The sequence below is a fragment of the Platichthys flesus genome, chromosome 10, assembly GCF_949316205.1.
Source record: "Platichthys flesus chromosome 10, fPlaFle2.1, whole genome shotgun sequence".
Classification (NCBI taxonomy): domain Eukaryota; kingdom Metazoa; phylum Chordata; class Actinopteri; order Pleuronectiformes; family Pleuronectidae; genus Platichthys; species Platichthys flesus.
The window spans coordinates 4,501,808-4,509,853 of record NC_084954.1 but is presented as its reverse complement, the minus strand read 5'-3'; positions in this window follow the sequence as shown (position 1 = coordinate 4,509,853).

Genomic DNA, 8,046 nt, shown 5'->3' with positions numbered 1-8,046 from the left:
TTTGGATGGAACCGCTAATTACCAAACACACAACACTCTGAAAAACACTCTTTGCTCTAACGTAGCTAAATATAGAATCCATCCCTTCCCTGTTGGATTCATCTTTTTAAATTTGCTTCACAGGACGTGGGCACGTGTGTCACTTGTATGTGCTGGGGTCTGCAACAGTAGATCACATTTTCTGAGAGAATCGTGCTTTTTTAATCCATTTCTTTTGATTTACGACCATAAATTCAGGAGCTAAAGAACCATACAAGCTGGTGAACGCTCCGGTGCTCTGTGGCATCTTGTGGAATAAATATGTCCCCCCCACCAAGAGGAGGCAGGAATGAAGGATGGAGGAATCCAACACTAACACGAGAGATAATAATGTTGTACAAGCGCTCTAACTTAGTTTCGGCTGCAGTGAGATTAGCTGTGAAAAAACCTTCAGGTCAGTGTAACAGCTGATCACAGGTCAGTGTTATTGGCTTGGTTTCATCTCCTCACCAGTTTTATAGATTCATCTGTGTCGTGGTGGAAAATGTGAGTTACGTGTGTGTGTGTGTGTGTGTGTGTGTGTGTGTGTGTGTGTGTGTGTGTGTGTGTGTGTGTGTGTGTGTGTGTGTGTGTGTGTGTGTGTGTGTGTGTGTGTGTGTGTGTGTGTGTGTGTGTGTGTGTGTGTGTGTGTGTGTGTGTGTGTGTGTGTGTGTGTGTGTGTTCTAATCACTAAATTGCTCTTTGGTCTATTGGGCAGAGGAGGAGATTGGAAAGGAAGAGAGGGTAAAGGAAAGCATGGTGAGGAGAGGGAGAGGAAAGAAGAGTGCAAAGGAAAGAAAAGGAGAGTGTAGGGTAAATGAAAGGAAAGTGGAGAAAGGCAGGACGAGGAAGAGAAAGGATAGAAGTGGAAAGGAAAGATGAGTATAAAAAGTAGGAGATTAGGAGAGGAGAGATTACTGAGGAAAGGAAAATAAATTAGAGTGAGGAAAGGAAAGATGAGTGTGGAAAGAAGGAGAGGAGAGGAAGGAAAGGAAAGAAGAGTGCAAAGAGAAAGGAAAGGAAATGAGAGGGAGGTGTGATGCATTGAGGGACATAGAAAGAGTAGTTGGTGCCAAAAGTTGGTCAGTTGGACAGTGGGTCAGTGGGCCAGGGGACACGTTTGATTCCGCTGAGCTCCTTCACTCATCACGGACTCAAATCCTCAGGTCCACAATGATTCCATGTGTCTCCAGAGTAAACAAACGTTTACTCCATCATGTCAGGACCAATTTTAATTTCACAGCTCTTTTCAGCCATTAAAAATAAAACTGCCTTAAAACAATGATGTTCCTGCAGAGCTCCTGCAGGGATGAACCAGGTCAGGGATTTTCAAATAATAATAATTTCAACGTTTGCTCCACTTGTGTTTGTATGATCTCTCTTTTCTCTTTGCCTGTAAAACAAATGTTCTAAATGAAGTGAAAATCTGCAGCGATGTCCGTTCACTCTGTGCGTTACTTTGCATATTGTGTTTGGTTCTTTGCAAAGCAGCAGGGGACCGGCTCACAGCAGTTTTGAATGCCGGGTGCAGGAGAGTGCAGCCTGGGACACCTCTTTCTGAGGCTCTGGAAATGTGTCAGGCAGCAGCAGGGGAATTCTCAGCTCCTCGGGTCCCTGTAATTGGTTTTTGCATGAGAGAGAGAGAGAAAGAGAGAAGGGCTGAATTCATCTGGAACAAAACACTTTATTCCAAGCTCTCATTCCGCAGAGTCCATCCTGTTGCTCGACACTTTCATTTCCCAGACTCCCACGCTGCTGCGGAAATAAAAAGAAAAAATGCTGCCAAGAAACGGCTCCCTCATTGCACTACACAGGTTCGGAATAGAAGCGTGTAGATCTAAGTACGTGAAACATGAGAGGACAACAACACATTCTGGTTCGGGTCCAGGTTTGAATATCAGAGAAGGTGGCGTTGACATTTGTGAGAACACATGAGTTCAGATGCTCAACACCCACAATGTGTTTGTAAAACCTCCCAGTGCTGGAGAGCCTGTCAGAGCATCACAGTCAAATGTGGGATGACTCCAACAGGTTTTTCTTTACTGATGCACAATAACATTTAAATAGCAACAAGTGCAGACTCTTAGTTTTAATTTGAGTTTGAGTTTGTGTTTACATCCACATCAGATGAACTTCATGGAACCTGTCACCCTTGTTTAGCTAGAGGAGCAGAAGAATGTTCTGTCAACAACAACAACCACAGTATCTGTTGTTTCCGCTGGGACTCGATTCAGGGGGTGCATCTTTCAGAGGACCAGTCCACCCCCCCCCCGAATGTCGACTGCATCCTTCTTCAGTTGCATCCTTTCTTCGGCCGAACTGAAATGAGACGTTCTGTTCTTCTCGTTGCATCTTCATCTTATTCTGCTCTTACAGCCGTCACCTAGTAACAGAGCTACGGAAGAAGAAGTTAATTTCTGAGATGAACCGTTGAGCTGTTGCGTTGAGTAATAACATTAAAATATCTCCAGACTTAGGTCTTGAAATGCAGCCTCTAAAGGATGTGGCCCCCGAATTGAGACTCACCTGTAGTCTACATATGATGACTGACGACATGGCTTGTTAACCAAAGCCAAATCCTCCTGATCGCCCCCTTGTGGGTGGCTGCAGTATACATACACCTTTCCTCCTCCATGTTAGTGGAGAATAAATATTAAGAAATTGAATGATTATTTAATCATTCTCTCACATTTTGTTTGCAAGACTTGTATTTAAATCAAAACATTTAGACTTTCTGTTATTGCTACTTCAACTCTGCATAAATGTTCATATTCTAGCATCAAATCAATACGCTCTTACAGAAGCAGCAGCTCAGGCTGTTTGTGCTCCCTGCAGACCTGTGTGGCTAAAATAAAGACTCTTACATAAGGTGGATTTCCTTTATATCCAAGAAGGCCCGGTGCCCATGTATGTAAAAAAAACCCATTCATGACTCAGTGAGAGATGATGCTCATACAAACCTTTGCCGGAGTCTGAGAGCGATGCTGCATCGTCGGAAGCCGTGGGAGGACAGGACGAGCAAAATGTGAGGAAGCAGCCTGAAGAGCAAGAGGTGGGAAGCGCACAATGACATCTCATTCCCGGACAGACACCCACACACACACACACTCATCAGAAGGTTTAAGAATATCTATAATTACGTAAGAAGCTTCTAGCCCTGTAGCAAAGGACGTGAGTAAAACCTAAATAAAAATAGACGTCCTGTAGCACAGACACCTCTTTCGGATGTGACGCAAAAGAAGTCTGTCGTCACACGGTGCCTCTCGATGCACGGAGCAGTGTGTTGCTGTTAAGACGCAGAAGACAATGCAACATCAAGTAATCTGTGGATTTATGAAGATGCATCATTAGACAAACAAAGACGCCGTCAGCTGTGCAGAGGTTTGGAGCTGGAACTTGTCCGCCCACTTCTCCAGCCGTCGCCTTTGTGGAAGGAAAACTGCACGTTGGTTTTTATGTGCACAGACTTTTATAGAAAATCTCACAATTGAGACTTTGATTCCCCGGTGAAGAGTCGTCCGGCTGCCTAATTAATCATGAGCTTATATCAAAAGAGTCTGATATAATTCATGAAGACAATGCCAACACTTCAAATACGGTAGAATATGAACTTAGATATGATGTTGATTGGTTTATAAAACAATTAGCATCCTGTAGACCGTATAAAGAAGATATACAAAGATGGATAACATATCTTCACTTCCTCTCACTATGCAGAAATATAATCTTGCAGATTTGGAGTTTGCACAGTAGCACATGCATCTGACTAATCATGTGTCAGTCCCAGCTGTCAATCAAGGAATTTCACAGTTTTTAAAGCGTCAAATAAAGAATTAAATACAAAATCACTGTGAACAAACCTCAGTGAGATAAGAACATCCTAAAATGACAGGAATCGTCTTTGACAAACATTTATTTATTAACCAAACTTTAACTTTTTAGTTTGGTTAATGTCCCGTCCACTAACAGGGAGGAGGCAGGATTTAAGACTGCAGCCAGCCAGCAGGGGGCGATTCACTTTTGATGTCAGTCATCTTTATATACAGTCGATAATAAATGAACTTTTCTTACAACTGCAGATTTGAAGATTTGAACAAGTATTGTGCCTCATGTACCATTTAAAAAAAATCTAAGTTAATTCTGTCGTTTATTTACAGAATTCTTTGTTTATACGTTTGTCTTAAACACTTGGACAAGAAAGTTAATTTATGTTTCCATCTTTATTTAATAAAATAACAACAAGAGATTTTGTGGATGTTTAAATGCATAATTATTTACTCTTTTGCTCTCATTGCTGAATTTTGGAAAACCAAGATAAGACTCCAAACTCTTTGAATGTTGAAAACTGGATTTGAAGCAAACTCCAGCAGCAGGGTTTCTGTACTCAGCAGGCTTTAGCTGCGAAAGTCATTTGCCTACAACAGATTTGTTTACTGGTTGTATCCCAGCAAACAAACCTGCCTTTGACTGGGAGTGAAACCTCTCTCCCATTGGTTTACACTTCTGAATGCTCTTTACCTGTATTGTGTGCCGCATTAAAATCACATTTCAACAAGAAACCTTAGAAAGAATCGCATCTAAAAATAATAGCAACAATATGTCATAGCTTTGAATCTGCAGCAACTCAAAACTGTTTAATGCAACCCTTCTAATATCAGGATCTCTAACAGCCCAGAGGAATACTAGACCAACAGTTGGTTAGGACTTTATTCAGTTCAGATTTCAACCTCAGAGTTTTTATGTAACTGAGTCTCTCCTCCATCGATAAGAGAGAAAGTCTCCTTTGTGAGTCTGTGGACTCTTTTCACCACAGCCTGTCTGTGCAGCCCCACAGACACCGAGCCACCTGTGTAAAGAAACACACAGACTGCAGCAGATTCACGTCCTCGGCTCGGAGTCTCCACAGGACGCGGCTGTGACTCTGTCAGGACGGGAATAGAAGTGGCCGATGTGTCTGGCTTAAGAAAAGTTGTGGTTTTGTCGGATGAAGTGACTGTAATTTGGAGAATGGATGTTTACACTGAGTCTAAAGTTACACAGCAAATCTTTAAGTTTCTGTTTTTTAGAGCTAAAGATGAAAACAAATAATTTAAAATGGTTTATTCTGTTTTTAGTAAATGAGAATCTGCATATTGGTAAAAATGTTAGAAGGTCAAAAGATTTTTAGGCTGCAATTTATCAAAGCCATCCAGTCTATGCTTATCCCTACATGGCCAAAAGTATGTGATGTGATTTGCTGGTGCCTTCCCATCATTATAAGATGTGAAAACTCTCTTATTAAAGTTGAAGACTTGTGTAGGTTCATGTACAGATCATGGTTTTGGTTCAAATAAGTGCTCTGTCATGGGTTAGACGAGCTCTGTCGTTCATAGTAACAATATAAAACATATGGTTTAGGCCCAGGAACAAAGATGGTTGTGGTTAAAAGCAAATGGGGAAACAAACAGAAGATTAAGTCCAAGATCTATTGACCGAATCATCCATCCCTGCTTCCTCCCACCATGTGAGGTGTTTGGTGAAATGACCTTTGCCGTCGCTCTTTGGCTGTAACATACAAAAACAAAATAAGAATACAGATGTGATGCAGATCTGTGAGAGGAGCTGATGTCAAGTGTCCTCATGGGTGGAAGTTGAACCACATGCTCATCACATGACCCACCTGCCCTCGGCCCTGGACCTGCGTGAAGGCTTCAGATTGACATTCCAACGGCTGACGAACTTCACATCACCTCCACAAACTCCTGAATCTCACTTGTGCACGTTCACCTCCGCCCCCCCCCCCCCCCCCCCCCCCCCCCCCCCCCACCACCACCACCGTGCATCACTTCTCACTTTATAACCATCTGCTCTCACGGCAGCAGAACGGGCACCTTGGGGGTGGAGAACGCCCCCGACGCCACTTCCCCGACTCCGTGACATCTCAGTGCGACTCAGCATCTTCAGCTCCCTCCGACGACCTCATGTTTATGGATCCAGTTCCATCTGTGCCCTTCACACTGACCTGGAAAATACATTTTCATGCTGCAATATTTGCAAATTAAGCCTTCGGGCTGAAACTGCCGATGACGTTGTTCGTTAATGAAATATGTTCCAGACTTAAAGAGAGCTAGTCAACACAAGGATGATGCTTCTCTGAGGTTATTTCAGTGCACCTTTTGTTTCCATATCAAGACGTAGGAAGGGAAGGAGAGTAAATATAAATATGAAATCGTGGCATATGGGGAAGGAAATGCAATGTAACAGTGGCCTCGTGGGTGTTTTTGTTTTCGGCCACCCATCTGACCTCAATGTGATGAGAATGTAGAAACAGTTTACAGATTGTTGTGTGTGTTAGTTTAGAAAACTTGGCAAACTTCCCTCAGCTCAGTGAACATTTTCAGTTTCCCTTCAGTCTATGGACGGGAGAGCTTCAGATCTCAAAACCACTTCACTGCTAATTAAAGAAAAGAAAACTAAAATGGCACAAGACAAAACTCACTGTTGCACCTTGCTTTCTAGGATGTACAGAAACAAGAAGTACACAAAAACAAGTACACAATGCACATTATAACGTTGCACAAGGAAAAAGGGCAAAGTCATTGTCTCGACTGCCAAAATATGAATATTGGTGAAAATGTAAATAAATGCCTTGTTTCACAAAAAAAGCCAAATTAAATTCTGGGTCACAATTGGAATGACTGACCTCCCCAGTGTAGAATCAGAATCAGTTTATTTGAGTTTATCACTTCCAAAAACACAGCATTCAAAAATTGAAATAAGAATTAAAAACACAACACTTGAATAAGATGAGTGTTTTATCCCCGTTTTGAAAGCTGTGTTTAAACTGCAGCTCTGCACGGGAGGAGTTCTGTAATGATGTGCTTCTTAACCGCACCGATCTGGATTGGTGCTCTGCCTCTCAGCGCCATGTTGCCACTGAAAACACAAAAGGACCAAAGCAGCTGAAACCGAAGCTGAAACACATTTAAGTGCAGCATTGTGAGCCGGATGGTTCTCTCTCTTTCTCTCGCCCCCTTTAGCCTCCCATAGGAGGAGCGAGGTCACAGTGAGTGAGTGTTTCTACAAAGCAGACGGTCGACTACATTCGCCGTTGCTGCTCTAATGGAGAGCAACGTGAAAGAAAGTGCACTCGTAATTTTCCTGTGTGTGCGTGCCAAGTGTGTGGATGTGTGTGTGTGTGTGTGTGGGCTGCCTGAAGAGACGTGAGCAGGGTAAGGCCTCCACGTGTTAGCATCGTTTTTAATGTCTCCCGGGAATCTGCGCTGCAATTAATAGCCTAATGGTTTTTCTTTTTCTAAGCGGCTGGTGAAATTGATGCTGATTTTGGTTCTGCTGTTGCACGAGGACTCGAGCACTGTGCTCCAGACCCGGAGCAACCTGAGGAATCGAGCTCGGGTGTGAAAATACTGATTCTTTAAAGTGTCTCTTTAAAACGTGCAATTAGTCGAATGCAAGTGTTTCTGAGCCCGCTGTGAGATGAAACACTTTGATCACATGACATATAAGTGAGCCACAAAGAGGAGCTGGCAGGATAAGTTCCAGAAAATGTCAGGAGCAACTGACCTGGACATTTGCCTTCTCTAAAACCGCAGCTCTGGACAATGACAGGAGGTCTTAGCAGGTCTGAAAGCAGCTTTATTTGGACAATACAATTCAGTCAATGTTCAGTTTGAGTCTTTTTTATCAACCACCTCCATTTTCCACCTTCTCCTTTTGGAGTCATGGAGTCGGGAAGTGTAACAACTCAATTCCTGCACCATTTCCACCCTTCTCCTTTAATCCTGACCTCCACCGTCAACACCACCGAGGCAATGTGCTCGATCTATACATCCAGTCCCCCCCCCTCCCTCCCTCCCTGCTAATGGCATCAGCTCCTGTTACCGTGGCCTTTGTTACCACAGCCTGAGGACTCCTTTGTTTAGTTCCAATATAGGGAAATCAGAACAGGTGCAGCTAAGTGGAGCGGAATACAAGAACCACTGTATGATGTTACGGCCCCCGGTGACGAGGAGCGAGATGCCAGCAGAG